The 20,347-nt window shown below is 39.3% G+C and overlaps 1 protein-coding gene across 1 annotated transcript in view; it reads left to right on the top strand.

The window, feature by feature from the left end:
- LOC107982670 (lymphotactin) overlaps nt 1-20,347 on the top strand; it is a 64,608-nt gene that overhangs the window by 9,798 nt on the left and 34,463 nt on the right. The gene's annotated exons all lie outside the window — the stretch shown is intronic.

Raw genomic sequence — 20,347 nt, 5'->3', positions numbered from 1 at the left:
TAATTTATGCCCATGGAGTGTCACACTGGTAAGTTGCAAAGGTGCACTTGTGACATTGCATAATGTTATGGATCACATGGCAAGTCAGATTTAGCATTTAATTTCTTGGCTTTGTGGAGCTTGAGTCAGTATGAGATAGCCTTAACCTTGAGTGTTAAACTAGTAGCTGTTGTGATCATTCAATTATAATATGTAATTAATGGCAGATCTCAAGATGCATAAACAAAGACAGTAAATTAAACAAGGAACTGATTTAATTAAACACTCAAATCTCTCAAGCATGCATTCCAGTTCAGTTTCTACTCCCCTCCTCACAAGTTCACTTAGGCCAGTTATGTTGCTCTCTTTGCATCTCTGGCAGGAAAAATAAGAAATGAAATAACTAACAATTTGCTGGGGTTGTTTTCATGACACCCCAAATCAGGCAACTGCCTCACAATTGTAAAGGCAACATTGAAGCGTTATTTCTATGAGCGTTAGGGGGAGGGAAATGAGAACATCACTAGCTAATCAGACTGGAAGCAAATATACCTTCTATTTACAACCATCGTTCTATAAAGACGTTTATTTTTCCTTTGGAGGGCTGCCTACTGCAGCAACACTGCAGAAATTGGGCTGACCAATGATCCGAGAAATAGAAATTAAATTTCAAGTTCAGTATGTGTTTCTGAAATCAACTCAAATGCTTTTGGGGATGTGTTAGGTGCATTCATTTGTAACAGACAGGTTTCAATGAATCAAGGACTTTATATTTCACCTTTTCTTGAATGCTGGAACTCAAGGCAGATTTTTGTTGTTGTGTGCTATTAAATTGTTTCTGACCTATGATGAAGCTATCACATGCTTTCTTTACAAGATTTGTTCAGAGGACACTTCCCATTGCCTTCCTCTGGGGCTGAGAAAATGCAACTTGCCCAAGGTCACCCAGTGGGTTTCTATGGCTGAGTATTGATTCGAAACCTGATCTCCAGAATCATACATTTAGAATTAACACAGTGGCAGTGGAGACTCACATAATCCAGTTCAAACCAGATAACCTGGGATCAGTTCTTGGGATGTAAGGATGGTGTAGAAGGGGCCCCAGACTGGCAAATCTGCCTGGGCAGCAGATTCTTTTATTACAAAATAGCGTATTCCAATACTTAGATTTGTTTTCACTATTTTAAACCTGAATGAAGTCAGTACTGTGGTGCCATTGTTATGACGAAAAGGTTTTATAGCAGATAAGTATGGAAACAGACAGATTTCTGAGGCTGGAGCTACACTGCCATTTAAGGTAGTTTGGAATTGCATTATATGGTCGGTACAGATCCATATAATGCAGTTTAATTGCATTGAACTGAATTATATAGGTCTACACTCACCACATAATGCTGTTCTAGGGTGTAGTATATGACTGTGTAGGTCTAGCCTTAGGCTTCATCTACACTGCCATATAATGCAGTTTCAGAATGCAATTGAACTGCATTGAATTGCATTATATGTCAGTGTAGACTTATACAATCCAGTTCAATGTAGCTAAACTGCATTCTGAAATTGCATTATATGTCAGTGTAGATGGCACCTGCGTCAGTGATAAATAGATGGAGCTGCTAGAATAACCTAACCCATATCCTATCGAACTCTTCGTATTACACATACAAAATTACAGCTATTTTTATGAATTACTGTCTCAACTCCTCTTTTTATACAAGACATTAGTGCTGATTATAACTATTAAGCAAAATTGAGAAAATACATAATAATATAACCGGTTTAAAGTAATTCAATTACAAGAGACACCAAAAATGGAAGTCAATAAGACAGAGCCTAATTTGTCAAAACACATGTAAGTGTTAAAGAGTTTAAATGCAATCTCTTGCAGAATTTAAAACTTTGCTTCAGCTGCAAAAATTGAGGTTAAGTGTTGTCCAATAACAGAACCATTTCCAGAATTAGACCATAGTTCACTTAGTACCAGTGGAATTTTAAGCCACTCAGTAGCAGTCGATTGCAAGGGTTTATATGCTGATTTAAATGCACCCCTAACATCTTCCTGAACCTGAGGCTTTCCAGATTTGTTGCTGTACTACAATTCCCATCACCCCACATCCAGATCACCATTGGACCAGACACCATATTAGAAAGCCTTTGTTGCAGTTATGGCAATGATGGGAATACTTCTACAGAAGTTATCTCTGTTGGCTAATGATTAATAAAGATGCAGACCTTTTTATATAAAAAGAATACTTCTATATTTAAATGAAAGTAAACAATGGGGGAAAGGAGGTTAATATCTGTATTAATGGACTTCTCAAGCAGCAGAAAACTGATGTACTGCTGTGCTTGCCAATGAATATTTTGCTGGTTGGCAGACAACTCTGGAACAGAGATAACAGGCAGTTTTATATTTGCAATACCTTAGACACACACACTCACACACTCAATATTTTAGTACTGTTTAAAAATGCCCCAAATAAGTATTGGCTACCTGTTCATATTGGAATCTTCTCAGCACAGTTTGAAAAAGATCTGTCTGTTAGCATAAAATAGATTAAACCTGATTCAGCCATTTGAAAACATGACTCCCTCAAGGTTAACACACTGCAGGAAGCCACTGTGTAGTAGGTGTCTGTAATTTTCTATAATACAATATATTTCTTCCCCTTAAATTTTCCTTTTACTTGCTTTTGCAATAAGTTTTCCCCAGGACTGTGTTGTTCCAACCCCATCAATTTCAATGAATGTACAGGGACTATCCCATCAGCATATCACTAATATTCTGCTGAACATCCTGTAACATAGCTCATTTTAATTTGTGTTTCTTCTGGAATGTAAACTTTGTTAGCCCCTAAAGCAAAATGTTTTGCTAACTATGTTACTTGTAACTCCTTATTTCCAATTTCTGAAAAATACAAGACATCTCAGCACAATGAAAAAGGGGAGCGGCTATCAAATATGTAGTGCTGGCATCCTCAATGCCCTTGCTCTCTCACTTTTTCAAATGGCTCTTTATCCTTAAAGCAGAGAGCAATTCAAACAGAGGCTGCCTTCAAACAGGATTGTCCTCTACTTGATAGGACACATGATGGCTATAGAAAATCGAAAATGTGTGGATCTATTATGGATGCCATTGGGGCCACTGGTGGCACAGTGTGTTAAAGCGCTGAGCTGCTGAACTTGCAGACCAAAAGGTCACAGGTTCAAATCCCAGGAGCGGAATGAGTGCCCGCTGGTAGCCCCAGCTCCTGCCAACCTAGCAGTTCGAAAACATGCAAATGTGAGTAGATGAATAGGTACCGCTCCGGCAGGAAGGTAACGACACTCCATGCAGTCATGCCAGCCACATGACCTTGGAGGTGTCTATGGACAATGCCGGCTCTTCAGCTTAGAAATGGAGATGAGCACCAACCCCAGAGTCGGAAACAACTGGACTTAATGTCAGGGGAAACCTTTACCTTTACCTTTGTCCATCTGAGTGATCGTGGATATGTTTATATGAAGACGACAAAGGAAAAAGACACAGAGGTAGAGAAAGAGACACATAATGGAAAAAACTGGGTCTATATCAAAGGATAGGAGAAAATAATCATTGAACCAAAGTGGAACTCTTAAGGCAACAAAGAAACCCGCTGTGAAAAATGAAACTCCACTAATGTGGTGGTTTGGTGGCTATGAAAAGAGATACTATCTTGTATCATGATGACCAGTTCTCCATCAACACAGGAAACATGACAAGAACTCATACAAAATACCTACACTGGGTGAGAACAAAGTAAAAGGTGTTTGAGGAAACCGCAAAAGGAAGAAGATGACCAACACAGATGTTATTTCCAAGTTCTATTTTTTGGCCAAAATTAAACTCTCAGTCTAACCCTTTTCTGTATAAGATATGATATAATTACAGAATGACATTTCCAAGACGACATAGATATTATCCTCTGTGGATCAACATAGAAAACAAGCATAATATGAACCAGTGGTTCTCACAGTTTTGGTTAAATAGTCACCTCTTAACTCTGAAGTTGAAGCTAATATGCATAACAGGATCAGCTCAAGGCATTTTCCTGTCTGAGGAGAAGATTGAATTGGCAGATGAATCTTTTTTCAATAGTGGTGAAATAGTAGTTGTAGTTTTACAAGCTCTTTAACCTTCTGTGCCATTGAGTGTTGTACCTCACCAAACTACAAATCCCAAGATTCCATAGCACTGAGCCATAGTGGTTAAAGTGGTATCAAACTGCATTAATTTTACAGTGTAAATGCACTCCCAGTCAGCCTTCTTACACCCAACTTTCGATTTGCTAGATGGTCTGTATTACATTTCCCAATTTTCCTTCCTGTTGGACATATTAATTAGCGCAGGTAGGAGCTGAAGGAAAAAAATACTGGAAATTAGGATGGTGAAGATTGGCCTTGACAACTCAAAAAGATGAGATATATAGTGTTGTAAGCTCACAAACATTCATTAGGCTAAATCAATCTGATCTAGGACCTCATCCCACTAGCAGGGAGAAAGCAGGGGAAAGGGGAGGGAACCATCTTACCCCGTTCCCTCCCATCTTTCTCCATCTTCTAGGATGGTCAGCCATCTCACATCTTTTCTGCATTGAGGTCCATCTTTCCCCCTCTTTCTGTCACTTTCTCCTGTTTGGAGTTGGGAGAAAGTGCATGGAAATGGAACCATAAACCTGGGGGATGAAGTCCCAGGAGAGAGGTTTATACCTAAGGACCCTTCCATACAGCCATATAACCCAGAATATCAAGGCAGAAAATCCCACAATATCTGCTTTGAACTGGGTTATCTGAGTCCACACTGCCATATATTCCAGTTCAAAGTAAAAAAGTGAGATTTTATTCAGCTGTGTGGAAGGGGCCTAAGAAAACATTCAGAATGGATATAATCTTCCTAATACAAAGCAAATGAATACAAATGAATAAACAAGTGTGAAATAATCTGGAAGGTCCTGGAAACAAAAACTATGAAGAATGGAAACCACCACAGAAACAAAGCAAGTGATTTTTTTTTTAAAAAAAAGAAAATTCTGCAAAGTAATATTTTTCAAGTTGGGTAGGAAAAAAACCCCTTTCCCCCCTTCAATAAATGCTTTGATAAGGTTTACAAGTTTCATGCATGAAATGGTGTTCCTGATTCAACTACCATATTAGAACTGGAAGTGATGAGATACCGTTTCTGGTTTCATTGTTAATCATGGCAAAGGGGGTCTGGGTGTACAGAGGAGCAGAAGAACTGAATTTTTGATACAAGTTTAGGTACCATTTTGGTGATACAGAAGGAAAAAACAGCCTGGAAAATCTGGGGAATGCAAGGTCTGAGGACTTGTATTATTATATTGTGGAAGTTCTCAAGGTCTCTAAAAAGGACCCTGGAGCCAGAAAGCCCTTGGGCTACCTTTCCCCCACTCCTGCCATCCTTAATTCCATTTTAAAGATTTATTTTCCCCCACTGCGGTAGAAGGAGAATTTACTTTAAGATGGGAGTCTTGTGACTCAGGCATATTGCTCTGACAATTTCACATTTATCAAGATCTTCCAGCCTTTGCTGAAATGTGTTTAACGTTCTTAATTGCTATCTCAGCTGTACAGCTTGTCTAAGACATATTACTAAATAGAGAAAAATCTCACCTTTACTTCAAAATTAAGGTTCTTAGTAACCTTGGCCAGTAAGGGCAAGGTTAGGATGGCACCTGAGTCAGAAATTTCACAAGCAACACTCCATCTTCCAAATATTAAAACTACAGTTGTAATAAATTAAACAATTACTAGTAAGTTGTCTTTTCATAACACCCCAATCTGCTGCATCATTCTACCTAATGCTAGGACCGGCTCTGCTCTACTACCCTTTTAAATGGAATGAAATTGAAGCAGGGAAAAAGATCTCTTGATAACCTTACTGCTGAAAGCAGAAATAAAGCTGTTGGTTTATAGTTTTGTCCTCAATAAAGGAACAATGGGAGGCAGCAGACTACAGAATGACAGTCTCATCATCACCGCTATGCACATATAAGCTGAAGAAGGGACATAAATCGTGCAAGCCAAAAAAATGCAGAACCGTTGAGGGAGCTGTGATTATAAGCTCCCTGTTCAAGTTCTAGTCTGAATGGTTTATACCTACCCAGGCCCCTTTGATTAGAAAGACCCCAAAATGATTTAAGTCTTCAGGAAAAAAGATACCCAATCTTGGGATAGAGCTGATTGCATCTGGGAGTGTGCATGCCGTAGACAACAGCTCTATGATAATTAAGTTATGTTTATAGGGCCAATGTGGTTTGAATATTGGAGTATGACACTGCCCCTATATCCCAGGACCTGATGCCAGATTATCTTCTTATCCCAGATTATCTGGCAATGGATACTTCTTTAATCCAGTTTAAAGTAGCTAATCTGGAATAAGATCCTGGGATATAGGGTAGTGTAGAAAGGGCCTAAGAGATCAGAGTTCAAATCCCTGTTTGGGCATGGAAGCACACTGGGTGACCCCGAACAAGTCACATTCTCTTGGCTTCAGAGGAAGATAAGTTCAAACATCCTTAAGGCAAATTCTACAAAGAATAGGATCACCCTGGGGTTGCTGTAAATCAGAAATTACTTGAAAACATACAACAACACTGAAAACAACAACCACCCATTATCTTCCACTGGAGACATACAGAATGTCTTAGTTATAAACAAATGTGGGGCTCCAGGCAAGCTCCCATGCTCATATAATCTTTATAACACCCATTTATGCTGGAATAGGTAACAATTGGTTTGATATGAGTACTAAAGTCAAAGTACCTATTGCTTTCCTGTCTGCCCTACAGTTGTCAAAAGTACAGGTGCATAGCTGGAGAGAATAATTGGCAACCCTATAGATTTAGCTTTTTTTACTTTTAGATTTTCATCCCTGAAATGGTTCAAATTCAGCAAGCAATTTTGCCACACATATGAATTTGATTTTTCCAGAGGAAGAAATAAGGAAATTTGTTGGTAAGAAAGTACATGACAAATGTTTTCTGGGAAGGTATCCAGCCAGTCTGAACCATCAGACACCATAATGGCGAAGTGGGGATGTAAAAAAAATGGAGCTCAAAGGGCAATGGGGAGATGTAGGATGGTAACACCTGGCTTGAAAATAGTAAATGTAAAAAGGATCTAGTCTTAGTAGACCATAAGCTGAATATGAGTTAATAGTGTGATGCAGCAGCTAAAAAAGCCAATGCAGTTCTAGGATGCCTCAATAGGAGCATAGTGTTTAGACTGAGGGAAGTCGTGATCCCACTCTGGTCTGCTTTGGTCAGACCTCACCGAGAATATTGTGTCCAGTCTGGGTAAGAAAAATCGAGAACATGTCCAGAGGAGGGTAACCAAAATGGTAAAAAGTCTAGAATCCAAGCCTATGAGGAATGGCTTAGGAAGCTAGGTATGTTTGAAATTAAGAAGGCTGAAGTGGAGCATGACAGCCTGGGTTTATATATTTGAAAGGATGTCGTATTGAAGATGGAGCAAGCTTGTTTTTTGTTGCTTCAAAAACTACTGTGCAAATGAATTCAAATGGCAGGAAAAATGATTCTACTTAAAAATCAGGAAAAACCTGACAACTGCTGCCTCAGAGTGTGGCGGAGTCCCCTTCTCTGGAGGTTTTTAACAGAAGCTGGGTGGCCATCTATAGGGAGTGCTTTGAGTGGGTGTTTCTGCCTGGCAGAATGGGGTTGGACTGATGGCCCATGTGGTCTCTTCCAGCTCTATCATTTTATCCTTCTAGGCACCAGCAGTCTTGGACAGAGAAGGCTAAATATTCTGTAAAAGTACAACTATATAGCATTGAGCCATGGCAGTTAAAGTGGTTTCAAACTGCATTCATTCTACAGTGTAGACTGCTCTTTGATACTGTGGTTCTATTAAAGGCTTTTCAGCCCGTCCCCCTTGGACAAAATGTTTCCTGTCTTATGGAAGGAAAAGCAAAGGAGTGTGGGTATGTTCTTTTCTGCAGCAAAAAGAGGAGAAAAAGGGCTAGAAGGCAATGATCTCAGACATCTTTACCCCACAGCAGAGAAGAATACAGGCTGTGCAGCCACATGTCGTACTAGAAGAAAACGGAGCATCACATGCAATTCTGCCTAAGGATCAGTTTGTAAGGAAAGATGAAACCTGGGGAAATGTTCATTCCTCAGTTGGATGGACAGATGAGAAATTATTTAGTACACCAGGAGGCTGCAGTTAATGGGATGGTGCTGAGTAAAGGAAAACTTTGCATGAGTCATCTGAGAAGAACCTTTCTGGGAGTATAATCTGTCAAGTTAATGCTTTTGCTCGCATTCAACTCTGCTCCTCTGACACAGTGTCAGAGAACTCTAATGAAGTTAAATTGGGCAACACCTGCCTATGCTTACCCCCATAACTTCAATGGGGCTAGTGTGGGAGTGATGCTTGGTGGATTGGACCCACTGTCTTCCAAGCTACGCAGGAACCCTCTGCTTTAAGGTTTTCTTCATTCTCATATTTTCTTTGTAAACTGGAACATGTTGAAAAATGAAAGAAACGTTATTACCCCCCCCCCCCAAAAAAAACCCTACCGTATTTGGATCATATGCCATATCAGTTGATAACTGCTCCCAGCAGCTTCATATAGGCATCAGATAATAATGGGGATAAAATGGTCCACCGATGCACCCCATAACCCAATTGAAAGTGAACTAAGAATTTTTTTCCTGTAGAGACAACTAAGGGCCCTTACATAGTCATATAACCCAGAATATCAAGGCAGAAAATCCCACAATATGCTTTGAACTGGGTTATCTGAGCCCACACTGCCACACTGTTCAAAGCAGAAAATGTGGGATTTTATTCAGCTGTGTGGAAGGGGCCCAAGATTGAAGAAATAGTGGTCAATTGCATCAGCCTGCTGCTATGAAATACCAAGTAGGAGCTATAGAGTTGCAATGAAGTTCAGGGCTCATCCACCTTGTAACCCTATAGCTCCTACCTGGACCCACATAATCAGTAGCAGCCCTGAAAGATGTCCCGAGGTTGCTCCCCACACAAATAAGTGTTTGCAACAGGATGGATATATGGGATCCAGAATGAATTTCTTTAAACATAGACACAAAATAGCCCCTTTAAGTACAGCAGGAACCACTCCCCCCATGTATTCAAGTATTTATCACACATTTTATCCATTTGCTCATATTCCTTTGCTTGTTTTAACCCAACATTGAGGAATAAGGATCAAAAGAATATATGGTCAGAAGGACAGCTGGGCTAGATGGAGCATTATTTCTATACAGATGGACTCGTCACAGAAATGGCATCAAGGTTATCCCTGAGGAATGTGAAAATGCTAAAAGATCTCAGCAGGCCTCTGACAAAACTGTGTTCTAGCTTGGAGATTCATATCTCTAGATTGCTCTGAAGAACTCTACTGGAAATAGTCGAGGATGCAACAAGAAGCAGCAAAGTAAACTGCTCAATGATTTCCTGCATAATTGCTTCATACAAGATTAAGGTCATGATCATGTATTGACAGATGTAACAACTATGATGCAACTCCATTACTGTAGATGCTTTCTCGGTGCCACTACTCCTCCCCCTCCTGCAAAACCTCCCTCCCCTGTCTCTTAAGATAGGCAGCTTAAGAGTTACTGAGGTACCGTGACTGTGCATGGGAAAATTATGACTGTAGCCTCCTGGTCACAGGGCACATTGAGATAGGTAGATAGGGAGATTCCTTTGTATTACAGAAAAATACTGTAATTGTTATTTCCCTGTGCCCCAATCTGCAGCACCTTAGATACCTTTTCTTTGAGTTGCTGCCTGGTGTAAGAGAAGGTTTTTGTTGTCATATTTGGTCACAGACAGCCTTAAACATGAATCCCAATAGTTACAAGACCACAAGTCCAGTTTACAATCTATGCCATCCAAAATGTACCACCTACCTAGTCATTTCCAATGCATAAATCTCCCCATATTGCTCATTACATATGAAATGACCAGCTACCCACAGGATTTGTACTATTTTCAAAATGATGCAAAAATTACATCTTGCGTAAAGACGCCCCAGGAGAATATCACTGCTGTGTCCTTAAAAGATGCCAGATGGCATCCTCATAATACTGTAACTGCAGCAATCCTAATTTCTGATCCACCCATAGACTAGCAAACAGTAGGGGGAAAAGAAAAATATACAAGGTTTTGATTCTAATCCAAACAATGCTGACTCAAAGATAACAAAGTGTCCACCAAAATCCTTATACAGTACCTGGAAATAGCAAGGAAGTTTAGTGTAGCCCTATTTTTTTTTGCTTTAATTTTGAGGAAAGCTCCCAGAAAAAAATTATGTAGGGGGAAACTTGCACCAACATCAGACATTGTTTTTTGCATATCAAAGTGCCTCAGTGTTGTCCTTCTCAAATTAGCACAGTATAAGAAGAAAAGGTAATGACCAGGAAAGGTAATCATTGGTTTGTGGAATTTATGTAAAAGCACACATCCTATATTTGAATGTTCAGATAATTCCCTATAACATCATTCCTGATCCCATTCCTGATCACAATTTATTTTAGTTTATTAGGTTTCTACTATAAATATCTGTTTACTAGGAGTGTATTGTACAGCACTTGGTTACAAATTGATCAAATGAAAAGACAAGTTAGCACAAGTGATTTTAAAAAGGTTTTCTTGAAATATGGAATCAAAATAAGATAACAGGTGGAATGCTTCATTGGGGACTGTATCTGTTGGGAAATGTACAGCTTCACAACTATACCTCCTAATCAGGAATGTAGCCGGGGGGGGGGGGGTGTGGCTTGAGGGGCTTCAGCCCCTCCTCCCGAAATTCTCAGAGTGGTCCACGAGAAGGCCTTACATTTATTATTTAAACTGTTATGTTTATTCATATCATGATCTGATCACCATGCTCAATATATCCCATATGCATGGGGGTATTGGGATAACGATACCAAAGGTTTGCTAGGGTGGACCCTCTCCCGCACAGACTCAGCCCCCCCCAACCAAAATCCCAGCCCCTCCCGAATCAAAATCCTGGCTACGGGCCTGCTCCTAATGCTCTCTCTAGGCCCTTCCAGACAGCCTTTAATGTGAGACCTGTCATTTGGACACCTCTGGTAAAAGTGAATTAACGTGGAGTACACCAGATTTTACCAGTTTACTCTGCATTAATTAAACATTTCAACAAGAAGATAGTTCAAATCTTGATTCCAATAATACTGGTCGCATCTACACTGTAGTATTAATGCATTTTAACTGCCATGACTCAATGCTGTGGAAACCTGGGTGTTGTAGTTTTACATGGTTTTTAGCTTTCTCTGTCAAAGGACTTCACCCCATGAGATAATTAAAATATTTGAGATTGCCACACCCCATTTTGAAATTAAGCAGATTTTCCTACCCCCACCACACCTAATCCTTCTCTCCCCTTTCTTTAAGATTAATCCCTTTGATTTGCCATCACACAGTAAATACTTGTTTCCCCCACAGTCCCTCTCCTGCTTTCTTTTTTTAAAAAAACTTCTCTCTCTGTAATCTTGGGAGTTCAATTTATAGCCCAAAAAACTCACAACAACATATATAGAGGGATTATTCTTACATTGCAGATATAGGAGGGAGGGGGAAAATGAAGGTTTAGCTCTCTTATTTGTCTTGCTCTGATAGCCTTTTGATAGGCAAAACAAAAGCTTGACAGCACAGCAGGAGTTGCAGAGAGGCAATTGAGAAAATAGAAGGTAAGAGTTTAAAAGGACTTTTATGAGAAGGGAGATAACCCAGGAAGAGGGGGGATTGTTGAAAGAGGGAGCTCAGAGACAAGTAGAGGATTTGCATGCTTTGCTATGTTTTTCTCCAGAATGTTTTGAATATCTCTGAATGTTTGCTATACTTTCTCAGTCCCAAAATGGTAATGACAGAAGAAAGGAATTAATACTGCCTATCTTGACTCCTCCCTCCATAGTGACATCATCATTATACTTACAAACGGGTGAGGGGGAATTCTTATCACATGTGAAATTGGGCATTTTTATATTGAAGAATAAGTTGTTTGACATCTGGCTTAGGAATCACCAGGAAAACCCATACTTTAGAAATTGCAAGATACCTCTACCCCACCTTTGAGGCTTGCATTATGTGAAGGGCTCTGTTGGTTGCAGTTTCTTAAGTATGTAGAAACGCTGATTTTATTGCATGTGATGAAATCACATGCATGCTGATGCTCTACCAAACTACAAATTCCAGGATTCCATAGAATAGACAGTTAAAATGTTGTAGATGGACTCATACTCAATAAATGAAATGTATTATCCTTTGAACTGGGTATTATGCACATTTTGTCTTTTGATCTTATCTTATGAAAACACCAGGAAGCTGTGAAAGCTGTTCATGTTAGCATGTGGTTTATGTTTATTTCACTGATTCAACCAAATGCACTTCCTGAAATAACAATTGTGTGCGCCTCGGAGCTTAGTCATAGCCTTTTCTCTTATCTCTCTTTCTAAGAAACAACAGATGATAGATACCAGGAGATATATTTATAAAATGTTAGACATATGAGAAGTTTTAGATATATTTTTTCAAAAACAATTTCAATGGCAAAATATAAGATTTAAATATATTCTTGGACATCAAAAATGTCCCCTCCACATGTTTTTCTATTTCTATTTGACTGAAGATTTAGAAGTATAGGAATTGGAAGAATATTTGGGCTTTATTCTAATGTTGTTTCAGCATTGTTCTTCAATTTCCTTTTTAAAACAAGCTTCTCAATAAATGGAGATATAAGATCTACAGCACTTCTTTGTTGGGATCACCATATTTTGTAATTAAATCTGAAGAAATGCAATAATTTTGGGGAAAATGATATTATTTCTTGTATGTCTCCTAACAATTCTTGGTTCACAGTGGTTTGTTCCTATTGAGTCAGTTCCTCCATCTCCAAAGCATTTTGGTGACTCCTGATCTGAGAGAAAGCTATGATTTTAAACAGGATCTGAGAAAGGCATTTGGAGGCACAAACGCAGAAATTATATTGCTTTTTACTGATTAGTTTTGTTTTCTTTTTTCAGGCTTTGCTAAACTTGGTACATATTCCAAGGAAAGCCTGTTCTGATGATAACTGCAAGCTTGGGTGAAAGTCAAATCTCATGGGCCAACAATGACCTGTGATATATAATTTTACAAGATCATAGATTGCACCAAAGCCTCAGCCTCTTTTCAGCCAAACTAGTTTTGTATGTTCTTCCTCAATTATAGCACCTGAGTCTCTTTGGGGAGATAGGACGGTCTACAAATTAATAATAATAATAATAATAATAATAATAATAATAATAATAATAATAATAATTTGCACTTGATCATGCTCTTGACTATGGCCACTTTTTCCTGGCCATACTCTGATAATTTTCAGATATATGCCTTCCTATTTTCATCTGTGAAATGCTAGAGATTATGAATATCAGCAAGATCCTAATTCCCTTGAAGCACCAGATCCTTTCTGATCTTGGAAGGTCAGTTCTGGTTAATACCTGGATAGGAGACCACTATTAACTACCTGGTTCTGAAGCTGTACAGTGTTTCAGAGAGAGGAACCAGCAAAATCGGAATCCTTGAGTAAGAAAACCCTGTGAAATTAATAGGCTACCATATATTGACAGGGGAGTTGAAGGCACATGCACACATACATACATGAAAGTACACACACAAACACATGAACACACAAACACATTTATAGCTGGGTTGTCTTGCAACAATTTGAGGGAAAGAAGCTCCCTAATGTAGTCAGGAGATTCCCAATAAGGTCATGAAGCACAGGATCTACACTACCAAACCGTACCATTGCTGAGGGGTAGGGTCACCAATGTTTTGTTTTGGACAGGACTCTAGAATTGCATGATACGTAAAATGTGGCAGGGGAAGAGTCTCCTTTCACTTTATATTTGAGAATGCTATTGGATTAAAAGCAAACTGAGTTGGGCTTACATCTTTTATAAGTGTTGTTCAATGTTCTGTGATATTGTTTTATTGCAATGTTGATGTTATTCTGCCTATATTTTATGTATTTTATGGCACCATTTCCAGGGAGATGATGTCAGGATATGTTGTTGTTGTTGTTGTTGTTGTTGTTGTTGTTGTTGTTAAAGAATCCATGTCAGTTACAACAAAATGGCAGCCTTATTAGCATTTTTTAAAAGATTTGATATAGTTGATTTCTTCATTGGCTTAACTGCATTCATGTTGGAATGCCGTCTCCATTATTGTACAGGCAATCTCCGAGTTACAAACATCTGACATGCAAATGACTCCCAATTAAGAATGAGGGTTAGACAACAGGAAGTGAGAGAAATCTACCAATATGAAGGGAGATTCACTTCTGAAAGAGTGAGGCAAAGGTGTCACCATTGGAGTTTTTTCACCAATCTTTGTTTCCACAACAAGCCAATGTTTTCAAATTTCAATTGTCACAGGGAGAGAAAGTAAGATGAAATCTTCTGGACAGGGGCATAGTCAGCAAAACAAACACCACAGGGATGTTAACCCTTCCCTATGTTCACCAAAGCAATATATATATATATATATATATATATATATATATATATATATATATACTTTTGGCTGGAGTCACACTTAAGATATGTATTTGTTCTGACTTGCACAGAAATTCAATTTTCTTGTAGCCACAGTGAATTCAAACCATTAACTTTTAAGTTCTGGGTTTGTTTCAATTTTCCCAAGATTTTTACATCTATTCTGTTACCATTTACTTAAGTCAAATGAACCACAAGATTTCTTACAGAGTTAAGTCACAATTGTTTCTTTGCCAAAGTAATGATTGACAATCTTAAACCTAATAATCTTTTTGATTCTTTCTTTCTTACCATCATAATTTATTTAAATGTGCTTGCTGAGCATGCTGCCTAATGGAAGGAATATATAGCAGCATGCCTTGACAGCTCACCCATTATTTTCCTTGACAATTACAGAACAAAATTGGCTGCTAAATGTTGTTCACTCCTCTCCTAAGAGAGGCCACAGTAAAAGATTTCAGTTTCTTGGGTGATAGCAATGGCAGTGGAAATTCCACACATTTACATAGGATTCTGTTTGAGGCATTTCAGGAAGGATCTATTTTGCATTCCAACGCTAGGTAGGTGACATGGGGTCATCTCAGATGTGCTAACCAGACTGTTAAAACCCTATCCCAGGGTGATTCCAGGCAGGACTAAAAACCTGCTCTGATGTGGATTTCAGTCCCCACGTCACCCAAAAAACCCAGGCTTTCCTGCGGAGTGGGGGCTGGGGGTGGCTACATGCCATCCTGATTAAAATCAGGATGGTATGCCATCACCATAAAGCTCCCCAATTTAATTTGGGGCTGGGGCTCAGGAATGGGTGCCTTCTCTGTCTTTCGGGCTCTAGGAGCCCCAAAAAACTGAGATGGCTGTGTGGATTGGGCCTGGGAATAGTGTGGCATGGTCCCTAGGCCCAATCCCCACAGGGCCTACACCTGGTAAGACTTGGATCTTACAAGGTATTTAATTAAATTTATTCAGTTTTACTGGAGGCATCATTTGGATGCTTCTGGTAAAACCAAGACAGGTCCTGGGAAATTTGGGCCTGTCTGGATGGGCCCCCAATGAGACCTGTTGTCTTGAGTGGATCTACTGTGTAGAATTAATACAGTTTGATGCCACTTTAATTGCAATGTCTCTGTGCTGTGGAATCATGGCAGTTGTAGTTTTATAAGATCTTTAGCCTTCTCTGCTAATTAGTGGTGGTGCCATACCAAACAATAACTCCCATGATTCGATAGCACTGAATCATGGCATTTAAAGTCGTGTCAAACTGCATAAATTCTACTGTTTAGAGATCCTCTGTTGATTTTTTGACATTTAATGAAGATCATTCCTTTTGGCTAAGTCTTCATCAGCATTAATTAAAATCATCTCCTTGATCCCCACAGTCTTCGGGCAACACAATCTCTGTGTTGGATTCAAGTTCAGACATTCTTCGTCTGGTTTACTTTAACTATGACCAAATCTGTATCCAAATTTGTGCTTGGTTTTGCTGAAAATCATTGGCTGATTTTTTTTACACAATTTAAAGTGTGTGAAAAATAATTTGCATTGTTTATTTTTGTGTTGCAGTCCACTTTGTGGATTAATATTTTTGGGAAGAAAGTTGGAATATACATTCTAAAATAAGCGAACTATCATCAACGTTCTATATTTAATTACTTGATGCTTTTCAATGCAAGGAAGTCAACATGAGCTCCCTCTGCTGTTGAAGAGCAACCTGTGTTGAGCAAAATCGGTAACATTTTAGGAGGGGCAGTTTTATATGCCATGGTGGTTGAAGAGCATACTGCAACTGTATATGTTCTAACAAGAATAATATGGGTAAACCATGGGAAGAAGACCCATGGATCTTCAGCAGAATTGTGAGAGTATTTGGTATGATTGTTTAACACTATCGCCAACCAGTAACAAAGTGAGTCCTATCCTATCTGCAGAAAGTAAATGAAACTTCAGCAAAGACAGCTTAGATCAACTCAGTGTGGATTTGTGCAGGAATACACACACACACACACACACACACATACATATATCAGGGTTAGAATTTTTTACATTCTTTATTATTATTATTTTTATTAAGACAGATTAAAATAAAATCTATATACAAATATACAAAAACAAAAACCAATTTTTTTTTTCGTGTCAGGAGCAACCTGACAATACAATACAACACCATCAACAACAGATTAAAAATACTTTTTCTAGAATACTACTACTATATCCTAAACATAAAAAACAATAACTACAAACTACAAACAATCTACATTATCTTATCTAATGGTTTTATATTCTCTCTCAGGTGGTTATATTCTCTCAGTTTTCTACAACCATTTAGTAAAAAGGAACAATTGGTACAGCCTTTCCCCACCTAATAACACACTTCTATTCCAAAAAATCAGTGATGGAGATTTGGCCTTAGGGGAACACAATAAATGGGAATACTTTAATTTTAAGCAAATGTCTTTCTTTTGCACCATGCTCTGCATCTCGAAGTACAAGTAACTGCACATTTACACAGACTCTTAACCCCGAAGGAGAGTCAAATCAACTCCATGTGTCTTTCTAAGCCAGCTCCACTGGCTGCCAATATGCTACTGAGCCCAATTCAAAGTGCTGGTTTTGACCTACAAAGCCCTAAATGGTTCTGGTCCAACTTACCTGTCCGAACGTATCTCCTCCTATGAACCATCAAGAACACGAAGATCGTCTGGAGAGGCCCTGCTCTCGGTCCCACCTGCCTCACAGGCGCGGCTGGTGGGAACGAGAGACAGGGCCTTCTCAGTGGTGGCTCCTCAGCTGTGGAACTCCCTCCCCAGTGATATTCAGCAGGCTCCATCCCTTCTGAGTTTTAGGGAAAAAATGAAGACCTGGCTTTGTGGGCAAGCGTTTGATGAGTGAATTCTGTTGGCTTCGACTTGGTCCGGATTAAGTTTTATGTACAAAGTTTTGTGGATGAATGGTTCAAGGATTTTATACTGTATGGTTTTAAATGCATTTATTGTATTTTGTTAAATTATTCAATTGTTTTAATTGCTTATGTTTTATCTTCTTGTATTTTATATTGGCACTGAATTTTTGCCAGATTGTGAGCCGCCCTGAGTCCCTTCAGGTGAGAAGGTCAGGATAGAACTGAGGGAAATAAACAAATAAATAAATAAATATGGGTTAATGTGGACCTTGAACCACATTATAAAAAGTCACAGGTTGCTTCAGAATTTCCCCAAGACTCCAAAGCAAGCCTGGTTTCTGGGCCTGTGTAAACACAGTTGCCCTGGTTTCATATTTGCAATGATTTACTCTACTATCCTGCTTGGATGGCCTGTGTATGCATGATTGCCCTTATCATCTCCTTCCTGGTCTCATCGGAATGGCAACCACCACCTGCAAAATGGCTGGTGGCTGTTTCCCATTGCCTGGAGTGATGTAGGCCAGGGTGCAAGAGCAATTGGAGAAAGGAGGGGGGAAGGAGGGGCTGATTCATCCTCCCCCTCCCCTTCTCCAGCATTGCTCAGAGATCTGGCCAACATCATTCCAAGTAACGAATGATGGCCACCAGCCATTTTGCGGCTGGTGGCTACCACTATGACGACAACAGGAGGGGCATGGTAATGGTGGCTGTCCAGCAATTTCAGACTGGGTTTGGCATTATGGAACAATCAGAATTCCTTCCTCCATCTCTGCAGTCAGGGGCTAGTCAGAAGGGCATCCCTGGGGCTAATCCAGAGTTCTGCACTCTGGATCAGTCCAAAAATAAAGGGTCCATGTGGATGCAGCCTAAAATACATAGAAACAGTCACGCACAAAAACACATTATTCAATGAAACATCTCCCATCTTGTAAGCTATATAATAGCAGGAAAACTGATCTTTTTTTTTTAAAGCAAGCAATTTAAATTCTGTAATACTTTTTCATACTGTACCTTTTGCAATTATACTCAAGACATGCCAGGTGTAAATGAATAGGAGGTTTGTCTCTGATGTTACATTAAAGCTGTACATATGAAGCTGATCTTTTGTGTTTATTTCTTGCTGGGGGTCATTGTTCATTTCTGTAGCAGATTGCTTGCACAGTGAGACATTCTCTGAGTCTTGTTCCAAAGTCAGACAATTTGTATCCCTCAAACGAAAGCTAAATTCTTGATGTGAACATTTGGCTAAAACAGAAAGCATTTTCTAAGATTACAGTTTTTAAAAAGACTTGATCCTTCAAGAAGACAGTTTATTCACAAGTCAACATCCTCTAGCTTGCCTCAGATTCTCAAAGTGCAAATTAGTTGTTGTCAACTTATGGATAAGTAATAGTGTAGAGCTATTTTTTGAATGACAGCTGTCAGAAATATTCACCAAGCTATGGCATTCTGAGAGTTGTCCTTCAAAGGAATCTTTTTCCTAGACTCTGAAATAGGAGGGAAAAAGGCTGAATGTTGCACTCCAAGGCAGGAGACACCTTTGTACGTAACTACCAAACTCCAATCCAAGTTAAATCAGCAAAACAGTTTACTGAAGATTATATAAAAAGTAATTCAGCTAAAATAATAAAAACTTCAAAGTCTAAATGTATGAAATAGTCTATAAGATTCAAGGTACAATAATAGTTTCAAAAATCCAGAACAACAGGATTCTTGCAGGGAGTTGGACTGGATGGCCTGTGAGGTCTCTTCCAACTCTACAATTCTATGATTCTATGAAAAGAACCAGGATACACAAGGCAGCATAAAATCCAGGAACAATCCTTTAAACTTGGAAGCATGAAGACATAAAACTAGAATTCCTTTGCAGGCTTGAGCAGGATTTGGCAAGAGATGTTTCCTCAATTACCAACATTGACTAGACTGCTGAAAAATCTCCCTAGCCTTTCTAATATACACATGAAATCACGCTGCCTTCCCTGACTACCTGATAATGGTTCTAACAAGTGCTGTGACCTTCATAGATTCTGCTGAGCAGCCCAGAGTTTAATGAAAATTTAACATCCTATCTACCAGCTCATTACCCTCTCCACAGAGTTCATCCTCTGAGCTCATTTCAGCCTCTGACCTTGCTTCCCTAGAGAACGACTTCTCAGCAGCATCTGGGCCCCTCTCTGGAATATGGCCTTCAGCTGCTGGAGGCACAGACAGCTCAGTTTCAGGACTTAAAATCTCCTGCTGAGGCCCAGAAATCCCATGATCCACTTCCTCATTGACATGGGGAGCAGGCACAATCATTGGCTGAACTGCAACACTGAGATAGTTGTGTAGCTGATGATTGCCATGCACAAATATCTCATATGTTGGATATTAATACTAATTGCAGATAAGAAACAATCAGTACACCATTAATAAGAAAGATGTGGGAGCCAGTGTAAGCTAATTGTATAGGGGTAGGGATTCCAATGCTATCTCGATGGTTTGGACAACAGCTCACATAATCTCTTGCAATTGTCCTTTCTGGATAAGACAGGCAGGATCTATAGTTAACTGGCATCAAATTATGAAAGAGAGAACTTATCAGAAGCCTCCACAGTAAATACTAGCAGTATTAATCAACAGTCCAAGGTCAAGCTGATAGTTCAACAGAGGTGTAAACATTAACAAGATAACACAATAGAGAAGTCAAAGGTCTGTTCCAGGGTCATAAGCCAATTACCAGTGTTCAGAATACAAGGTTGAATCAGAATCCCTAAGCAGAGGTCCAAGGTAAGTTCAGGGTTCAGGAACACGAGATAGCAAAAGTTCAAGGTCATCGCTTCTAGTACAGACATTGCAGCCTGCAACAAGGTGCCACCCCTGAGCTCCTTAAATCCTAAAT

This window comes from Anolis carolinensis, chromosome 3, assembly GCF_035594765.1.
Source record: "Anolis carolinensis isolate JA03-04 chromosome 3, rAnoCar3.1.pri, whole genome shotgun sequence".
NCBI lineage: Eukaryota > Metazoa > Chordata > Lepidosauria > Squamata > Dactyloidae > Anolis > Anolis carolinensis.
Note: the sequence above shows the minus strand (reverse complement) of the source record. Positions and strands in the feature narration are given on the sequence as shown.